Here is a 10961-nt window from a genome sequence, read left to right as displayed (position 1 = left end):
GACTGAGGAGACTATCTGATCAAGGATACTCTAGCAGGCCTATCAGTGCCTAGTAGAATGAGATACCAGTGTGTTTACAAGTGTTCAAATACCACTCTTACAGAACAAAGCAAATAAAACACCCCTTTCTGCAGCCACTGGAGGTGAGACATCAGATCAACTCTGCAGAGATCAAGATACCAAGCATAAGATTCTCTCTCAGGCCTGAGTACCATCACATGAGCTTTCCAGCCTTCCCTTATGGTCACTCTACTTACAAGATGTGACTCCTGTAATTAAGTCACTATATATACTGAAATATATGTCAAAAATAAAGGAAGATAATATGACAGACTTGGCATTTGTTTACAGAAAAAAACCTCAAACATTTTCACTGGTCTATGCATAACCTGGTAGTTTTAAGACCATACTAGAAAAGAATTACATTTGAAAAACATTTTGAAAATAGCTAGGGCATATAAGCTAATATAACTAGTAACAAAGTTATGAAGCTCTATTTTAAGAGCTTCAGTCAGTCTATTTTTCCACTGCTTATTTTTCTTCTAATTTCCATTGCTTTGTAGAAGGGCAACTAGGAAGACATTTCAGTAGAGGTCTCAACAAAGTCTAGTATGTAAGCAGGCTGAATACACTTTGAGATGCAAGACATATTTTGGGCTGTGTATAGAACAAACAGGAGGAAGAATACCTATTAAAAATGATGATTTGCAATTGCTGTAAAGTGTACAAACAGAAGATTAATTTATCCTGAAGCAGTGTCCTCTCTACTCGGACACATTTTTTCATTTGAAATTCTCTCCTTTAAACTCACCTACTTTTAACAGGCTGTCATCCTGCAGTCACAGAATAAATGAGAAGCATCTCAAGTGCAGCAGATGGAGACACTGCTAAACCATCAGTTTGGCTGCAGACTTTATTCTTTTACCCTGCAGGAAGGATGAGCTCCTTCAGATTAAGAAAAACAACAAAATTTTATGCTGCAGAGAGAAGATGACCTTTCCAGTTAAAGATTAAACAACTATCTATTTCCTGAATATTGCACCAAGGAGTAACAGCAGCAGATGCAAGTAAAAAAATCCATTAAAATTTAGATTTTGGGCAATAGGTTACTATCTGCTTTCCTTTCTCAGGTCTGCTCCTGCTGTTGTTGTTCATTCTGTAGCTCAATAGCTTATAAATGTCATCAACACAAAAGGCAAACTACATCTCCAGAGAGGATGTAAGAGGTCTCATGAGTATTTTACAGATACAGGAAGAGAAGGGGAGGGGGGACAGGACAGAAACTAAGGGTAATCCTCCCTTCTCAAAATGCAATCCATTTCATCCTTCCCTTGTTCCCTATAAACCTGTTTTTTGGACTGTGCTTGGCTTTTTGAGGTGCTGAACACCTGATTCTAGATGAGGACAGGCATTCATCTCAATCAGCTCATCCCTCTCAGAAGGACCTGAACACAGGCCCTTCCTCACATCTGCTTTGTGAGACCTGAGTCGATGTTACTCTCCTAGTAACACCAGACAAATAAGTAAGTGTCCAGATAAATGTTTTCTCCTTTCTAAAAACATACCCTCCTTGCCACTCTTTGCTCTGGCTTTCACTTCAGACAGGGCTAGGGCAATTTCATTTCAAACTCCTTGTCACAGCTTTTGCAAAAGCCATTCTCATTTTTCAGCTGCATTACTCTTCTAATGGAAAGCCAAGACAAGATTTTAGCTAGGTGCCAGGACTATATTGAATCTCTGTCCCACCTGCACTGGAAAGTGGGTCTTTTACTTGTCCTATGTTTTTGTAGCTAACCAGCTCAGTTCAAGCTCATGTAAAACACCTGGCATTAGTAAGAGCAGTGGCTTCCACATAGGCTTCTGCAAGCCAAGTGTTTTAAAAAAGGCTGGTCAGACTCCTCCATCCTCAAAGATGGTCAAGGTGAGATTGCCTTTGCAATCAAAGATACTTGATTAGTTAGGAAAGTATTGGCCTGCTATCGCATTCTCAAAAGCGGAACTGGATTGCCAGCATCTTGGGCTTACTGGAAAACAACAAAATCTGGGGCTGAGGGTGGATCCAGCCACATCTGAACTTCTTTCTCAGAAGGAGCTTAGAAGATAACCAGGTCCTTTCTATACTTCATATCTCAATGGGAGGGTCTCCCTGATAAACTTATTCTGAAGCTCACATTCTTACCATGACAGAAAGCATAATTCAACAAACTGAATCTTTTTCGACCAAGAAAACAAAAGGCTCAAAATCTCTGGCAATTGATGTGGGTAAAATAAAGTCAGACAGGCTGGGTAAAAAAATAAAATGAGAATAGCTAAACTAATTTAAACCTTCTTCCAGACAGCAGGAACAAAAAGTCCGTGAAGAGAGCTTACAGAGCCATCTGCTAACCAGGCTGTAAAAGAACCTTTCCAAAGGGACAACACAATTGCAGAGGATTTGAAGTGACACTCTCTGGAAAAATTTTATTAATGTCTACTGCAGACAAATTCAGGGAGATTCCCATGGTCTAAATCAGAAAAGGGGAGAGCATATAGCAGAAGGTAGATCCAAAATCAAAGCAATTATCGCTCACTGGGGCAAATATATTGCCAATTTTTCAAGAGCAGTCTGCACCTCTGGGGTAGAGCAAGAGACATTGTATCTGTAAGGCTGGCATCTGTTACAGACTAATAAGCAGAAAAAATATAATTATGTCACTGTAAAAACCCACAATTGATCTATATCTTAAACAGTGCATTTGAAAGAAGTCCCCTCAACTCAAAAAAATACTGCATTAGAATAAGAAAAGGTACAGGGAACACAGCAAGAATGATAAAGTAGAACAGTTTTTGCCTGAGGATCAAGTGAGTTGCCTGTATTCTTCTTCATGAGCATGAGAGCATTTATGGAGGATACAGTGCATTGACAAATGATGCATGAAAATAAAATGTGTACTCATTAAAATGCTGTAAGTAGACTTGTGGTATTCTATAAATCAATAATCCCTCCCAGCTTTGCTTTTAATTACCAGTAAAGAAAGGCTCAGCTCTGGCAAGTAAATCAGGGTTTGTTCCTCTGGCATACAACAGCCATCTCTCAAAGGACTGCATCCTGCACACTGTACCTGTAATTGTCTCTGCTGGGTTCTTCAACTTCTGAACACGGACATCATACTTTGAAGTATTACTCAAACTTTTGCCCAGGACAAATTCACAAGGGGGACAGAATTTCTTGTGCTGTTCACATGGGGTACATCTAACCATCATGGTAAATAAAACTAACCCACAGCAAAAACACTGCACATTAGACTGAACAGGGGTTCAGTCTAATAAAAAAAGCTACAGTTGCCATTTCTGTCAAAGACCATGATGAATGAGATGTATAGGACAGAAAGGACTTTATCATACTCATTTCTTATGGTAGGGTTTTAACTCTTCTGCAGTTGTTCAAGGACTTCCTGGAAATCTATCTCCATGTATTTGCGTAACTTGAGAAAACCAAAGACTACATGGGGGAATCAGTGTGAAGCAGAAAGATTCAGCTCATGTGTTTAATTGTTATTTGTCTCTGCTACAGGACCTTTTTTGACATTTTTTGTAAAAGCAAGAGTACAAAATTATATTATGTATATATTTTAGAAAACATTCATCATCACCTCTCTTTCCTTGATAACATGATTTCTACAGGTTATAAAAAGTTGATTTTAGCTTACTAAGAAGAGATAAGGTAACTGCAGAGATGGTATCAACAGGTGCATTATTAAATCTGATTAGCCAAATTGAAATTGCTGTGAACTCAAATCGACTGGTGTCTTTACAATGACAATAGCAACTATTAAGAAGGTATTACAGCCAAAATGGAGGGAAAGAAGAGACATGAGATTTGAGCAAGCTGACACAGGCAATTAGCAGATCCAAAGAACTTCAGCCTGTAGCTTAAAAACCTAGAGTGGCCTCAGTGAACCAATACACCTCTCAATCTTAATTCTTCCATCTCAAAGCCATTACTGACTGTTGATAGCACATTTTGAATTTCTGCTTAGATTAAGGAAAAAACAGGTGGCAAAACATACAATTCTGTCAGGTTATTATTAGTATTGTGGTAAGACAATGATAGAAAATACTTTGCTCTGTGATGGTCTAGAATGTAGCAGACATCTGCATTTCAGCTATATATATTCAAATTCTGCTCCTTATAAGTCTAAAGAGCTATTTTTCTCAAGTTATTGAGGGATCATAAAGATTTATGACATTTGCCAAACAAATTCATCCTTAAGAAAGTGATTCTAAATCCAGGATCTCAAATCTCTTTTTATTGTTCTTTACTGGCTATAAAAGTCACATTCCTCTCTCATTCAAATCCCAAACCAAAACATGCTAAGATCGTAATAAAAGACTTCTAGTCCTACTGTGTGGAGAGGTTTGTGTTCAGTTGGATAGCTGAGAAAGGTCACATAGACATGATACCGCTGGTTAAAAAAGAAGGAGACAAGTCTAGGAGTCAGCAGTCAGTGTCCAATAATGGGCAAGGACATTGTGCCCTTGGTGCAACAACAGGATAAAGGAGAGGATCTTTTGCCAAAAATATGAGGATAGTTTCAGCAGAAAAACCACAAGAATGTAGAAGTAGCAACAGAATAACCATAAGAATATAGAAGTAGGCATAGTTGGCCGATAAGTAATTAACCAATAATGAGCTCTTCTTTGCAATATGTATGAGCTTCATTAACACCGATATAAATATGTGTGACTATCAATAAAGTTTGAGACTTGCTGATCACTCATATTGAGTGCTGCATTTCTCCCGCCGATCCTACAAAATGGTGACCCTGCGATGTGATTCCTGTAACAGCGACCACGGTGGATCGGTGAAGGAGTTTGGGTCCTGTCGCAGCAAGGATGGCGAACAAGCACCGCTGAAAAAGGGAAGGTGCCGCGCCCTGGGTGACCTGAACGGAGAGCCCGGCCGATACGTGCTGCTGAGACCTTGTAGGGCTGCAACAGCACTGATGTTCTTAAAATGGAAAGAGAAAGGCAAGCAGCATATGATTTATTTACTTGCTTTTTACAAAAGCGTCAGGTTAAGGGCATAGATTTGCAGAAAAAGCTTCCTGGGTTGTTAGCTTATGGGTATGCACAGGGAGTTTTTCAAAATCCTCATACAGTACATGAGTTAACGGAGCGGCGTAAATTTGGGACAAGCTGTGGGAGGCAGCTATAGATGAAGATAAAACTGTAAAAAAAGTTGGGTAAGCTATGGCGAGTCGTGCACGATGAGTTATTACAATATCAGGCAGAAAATAAGGCTGCTCAGCAAGCTAGTGTAGCGCATGATAAGAATAAGGGTTATGGGGACTGGTTCAATTGTCCATTACCCCCTGCCACATCCACAGTCATTTTGCCACCAACATCAGCTCCTTCTTCAAGCAGCAACTCACCCCTGTAGCGTGTGCTACAACAGCACCGTCCGCACTGCCTGTGCCAGACCCTCCATCTCCTCCTCCTAGTAATGAGCCAATCCCTGGGTCAGAGAATGACCTAGCGGGGGCCATTGCACAGGGGCGAAGGGAGGCATGGACAGCAGTAGCAAAAGATATCATGGATACAGGGGCTAGAGAGGCTATAGCAGCAGCTATGGATGTTGCTTGTCTGGTGATATATTCTCCTGTGGCAGGGGGCGGGTATCAAGCAACAATTACTGCACTAGACTGGAATCTGTTGTCACAATTATGGTCCACAGTTAGTCAATTTGGGGTAACCAGTGAGCCCACAAAACAAATGCTTGATTATATCTGGGGGACTCAGGTGTTACTGCCAGCTGATTGCAGAGGAATAGCGAAGCTTATCTTCACTCAGCATCAGCAGCTCTTGTTTAATGCACACTGGCAGTCACTCTGTCAGGAATGTGTAGCAGTAGCACGGCAGCCAGGCGACCCGTTACACGGAATAACCCTAGAGGAGCTAATGGGTCTAGGGCCTTTTCTTCAGACAGAAGCACAAGCGTTAATCGGTCCTGATAAATGTCGAGAGGCTATGTGCCTGGTGCGATTGGCTATAGATAGGATAAAAGAGGCAGGGGGGATTCCCTCTTATATGGGAATAAAGCAAGGAAGAGATGAGTCATTTGCATCTTTTATAGATAAGGCAGCCAATGCAATCGAGCCGGCAGGAGTCCCTGATTTCATGAAAGGTACTTTGTTAAAAGAATGTGCACTCCAGAACTGTAATCAGGCTACAAGGAATGTATTAAATACCCTAGGAGCTAATTGGTCTATAGAAGAAGCTTTAGAACGATTGGCAAATATGCCCATAGGAAATCAAGCAATGTTAGTAGAAGCTATTAAGGAGTTAGGAGTAGGATTACAAAAAAAGCAGCAGCCTCACAGAGTCAGGTGTTAGCTGCTCTTGCACCCCTACAAGCAGTGGCAACAAATACTCCTTGGGCTTCATCTGCTGGCTGATTCAAATGTTACCGGTGTGGAGGCATGGGACATACACGACGGGCTTGTCAAGCAGCCAGCGTCTGGTGCCAAAATTGTCTCTTGGATACCCACAACACCGGAGCCTGCCGACACCGCTCGGGAAACGGGAAGGCCAGCGCGTCCACCAGCCACCGCGCCCAGACACAAGTAGCTGCTGTCAACACTTCAGCCCAGCTTCCCTTCAATCAGCCACTGCCGGGAGCCTCGGGTTGGACGTGGCAGCCTCAGTAGCAGTAACATTGATGACCACCCAACCAGAAAAGGTTCCAACTGGAATAAAGGGACCAATCATCATTGATGGACAACCTATGGGAGCTTTGCTTCTGGGACGATCATCAGCCACAACAATGGGATTGTTTGTTTTACCTGGGGTAATAGACGCTGATTATATGGGGGAGATTTGTGTCATGGTGCATACTCCTTTTCCACCAATACGAATCAAGAAAGGGCAGAGGATAGCTCAATTGGTTCCATTGGAACAAATGACTAAAACTTTACCCCCTTGTCAATCACAGTCGAGAGGGGAACGAGGATTTGGTTCCACTGGAGGACTCACTCTATTAACAATGAACCTGAATGATCGACCAAAGCGCACTGTAATAATAGAGTATCAGGGTGGGAGGCAAACCTTGGAAGGTTTATTGGATACTGGCGTGGATTCCAGCATTGTTAGTCCAGATTTCTGGCCCCACAACTGGCCATTACAGCCAACCACAGTGACAGTTACCGGGATTGGAGGCCTAACGCTTGCAAGAAAATCGCCGATGTTATCCATAACTATTGATGGAAAAACTTTGCGGAGTGTTTTCTCAATTGTACCTTTGCCCCCTACTACACAGTGCCTTATTGATCGGGACATTTTGGCTCCAATGGGAGTAGTGCTGACAAATGAGCACCCTTTGGGCTAATGGCCATTGCGTGGACTTTCCCAATCCTCCTAACTTGCACCACGGATGTTCCAGTGTGGGTTAAGCAATGGCCGTTAAAAAGGGAAAGTCTGGAACAAGTTCATATACTAGTACACAACCAATATAAGCAAGGCCATTTACAGTTGTCAACAAGTCCATAGAATACCCCTATCTTTGTTATTAAAAAGAAGTCAGGGAAGCATCACTTACTACATGATTTGCAGGCTGTAAATGAACAAATGGAGCCTATGGGAGCCTTACAACCAAGTTTGTCTAACCCAGCTATGTTGCCAAAGGACTGGCCACTTTTGATTGTTGATCTTAAGGACTGCTTTTTTACTATTGCTCTTCACCCTCGAGACACTCAGAGGTTTGCCTTTACCTTACCGGCTTTAAATAGAGAAGAGCCAGACAAGAGATTTGAATGGATTTCTCTTCCACAGGGAATGCGCAACAGCGCTACCTTGTGTCAACTGTATGTTGACAATGCTTTACAACCTTTACGACAAGCCTGGCCTGAAACAATCATTTATCATTACATGGACAATATTTTATTTGCGCAACTGCAACCTTTTACAGGTCAACAAATTCAAAAAATACATGATGCTCTGAAACTACATGGACTGGTTGTAGCTCCTGAAAAAATTCAATTATCTGCACCCTGGAAATATCTAGGATGGACACTTACCAATCAAATTGTTACCCCCCAGAAACTGCAATTAAATGTTAAAATACAAACATTGCATGATGCTCAAAGGTTACTTGGCGATCTGCAATGGCTGTGCCCTATTGTAGGCATCCCAAATGAGCTATTAGATGAACTTCGACCTTTGCTGAAAGGAACTGATCCAGCACAGCCTGTCCATATAACCTCTGAGCAGGTTAAGACACTTCAACAGATACTGGACTGTGTGACACAAGGCAGTGTTCAGAGATGCAATCTTAACCTCCCCATACAGCTGACAGTTTGGTGTGGAACTAAATTTTTACTGGGTGCACTTACTCAGCAAGACAGAAAAATGGGGGAGGTGTGGGCCTAGGAATTTAGCTTGTATTAAGTGTCAAAATAGACAGTGTGCTGCATGGGTATTGCTTTTTTGCTTGCAGGGGTTGTCAGGAAACTAAGTGGGTGCATCAGTCCCAGTTACCCAATTTGTGGTGCAGGAGCTGTGATTTCTATTGGCAGTTGAACTCCTGGCAAAGAGAACTTAAGGCATTTACAGGGTTACCTGGCTGCCAAGGGTTACAATTGTATGAATCCCCAGAACAGAAAATTCTTGCATGGTTTAGGTGGGAAACCCAGCACTTAGCCAAACACGCTTTAGGGCAATCTCAGTCATGTATTTTACAGTCTAAGTGTAGTTGGGGTATTCCCCTGTCACAGTCAAGTATAATAGGTCCAATTTCAGGAGATCAAGATCCCAACCAAGCACGGGACGATTGTTTAAGAGACCTAAAGAGATTAAGTCTGGGCAGATCAAGGAGGAAAAAGGGAAAAGGAAAGAAGAGATATTCTTAATGATTTGTGAGAAACAATCTTGAGAGCCAGTGAATCCCAGCCAAAGAGAACAGGTGGAGGGAAGATTTCGTCCACACTGCTTTAAATACACAGGACACAGATTAAAGTCTTTATACACCAGAGAAATACTGCCTTAGTAGAGATTTTTCGGGAGCCGATTTTTCTGGTTTGAACTGTTCTAACAATGAGAAGGGTAGGAAAGAACAAACCAAATTATCGCTGTGACCACAAGCTGATAATGGAGTATACAACTGCAACTCCAACACAGTTTTTACTTTCATAAATAGAAGCTGGGTAGGAGTATGTTGTTTTGGTATCTAACAAGAGAAGAAGGAGGATTACAAGTGTTCTGACAAACCCCTTTTATTTCCATTAGAAAATACTGACTGCAAAAATGAAAATATTACTAGAAAACACTGTCTCAAGAGGCTGTCACCAGCATCAGAATATATAAGAGCCAGATGCTCAGAGGTTGGAGTGGCCTGTTAGACCAGAACACTCGATGTCCTTTTTCTGCTAGTTTTTAGTAATAGGACTGCAACCACCTGACAGCACAAAGGGTTTATAGGGATTGTCTGACTCAGCACAAAATGAGATGCAGATGCTCAACAGTAATTTTTCTGACAACACAAGAGAATGACTGCACTCTATCCAGCAAGCAGGCACTATCAGTAGAAAAAGCATAGAAACAGCTTACTAACAATTGAATGAAAACTGCCTGAAATAAGTGAAAAGTAGCATGTATAACTTATATGAGGTGAGCATGAAAAATTGAACTAACATAAGATGAGAGGTTTAGGTTTGTTGCTTGTTTCTGTGTTAAGTTTCAGCTGTTATATTGCCATTTCTAATCTGACAAAAAACAAATTAAGTCATATACACCCAGAGCAACTCAGTCACTGATACATTTACAATCATCACAAGGTAACTCAAGAAAACCCATTTTGTTGTATTGCTTCAGACACCGCACCTGTAACTTTCTTTTACTGAGGTGTAGCACATTACAATTCTCACAGGTTCAAGCTGCAAACACACTTTGAACAGACACTGCAAAGTGGCAGTCTTGCATTTGTCTCAATTTCTACTCTTCAAAGTTCAGGTAAGGATGGACACTTCCCCTCTTGCACCTACTTTACTGTCTGTTGCTCTAGGGTTTAGCCAAGGAGAGAAGATGACGCGCACGTCTGTCAATTCAGTGTAGCTTCAGAACCAAACAGCGTGGCTTTTTGTCTTTAAACTGAGTCCACCAAACAATAGTTTGTATTAACTCAGGTATTGCCCTTTTGCAAGTTCCTGCCTTTCAGCAACCTTACCCTCCTACAAAAAAATTGAAACTCAACCCAGACACAGGAGTAACAGAATTCAGTTAGCTTTGAGTTGCACCATTAAAACCTAAAATATGTTTTCAGCACATTTATAACAGCTATATTTGAGCTGCCTTACTGAATGCCAAGGTAAATACTCATAATACTTGAAATTAATACATGAAATGTCCACCAATTAATTGCTGAAAACCATCTTTGTCAAATTCTTGAAAAGAGTATTTTGATCTTGTCTTAGGTTGCAAATGCAAGATGTGGCTGGGGGTGTGTATTCCATTGCCATCTGTTAGAAGTGGGGCAGTTATCGTCTGTTAATTGGGCAGTTTTCTTTATCTCTTCCACAAGCAATCCTCTCTCCAGGAAATATCCTCTGTTAATGGGCCACTGAGTCTCACTGCATGACTGAAAAAATCACATCATCCCATTGCTTTGCCCAGGGGGAGGAGCCAAGCATTCCTTCCAATATACAATCTGAGAACACAACAGGCAGCCTTTTCCCACTGGATTCCCAGAGGTATACCAAGCCCTACACCACCACTGGACCGTCAGAGGAAAACTGTCCCCTTCTACAGGATCCTGCTCCAACAGAATCACACCTGTCTCTGCAGGAGGACTGCAGCCACCATTTAATCAGACTGCTACCAACACGCTGACCTACCAGGTGTCAGGTCATATTCTGACTCTGTCAGTGGTTTTTGTATGACTCCTTTTTTTATTTCTATTTTTCCTAATAAAGAACTGTTATTCCTACTCT

The sequence above is a fragment of the Molothrus ater genome, chromosome Z (genome assembly GCF_012460135.2).
Source record: "Molothrus ater isolate BHLD 08-10-18 breed brown headed cowbird chromosome Z, BPBGC_Mater_1.1, whole genome shotgun sequence".
In the NCBI taxonomy this organism is placed as follows: domain Eukaryota; kingdom Metazoa; phylum Chordata; class Aves; order Passeriformes; family Icteridae; genus Molothrus; species Molothrus ater.
Note: the sequence above shows the minus strand (reverse complement) of the source record.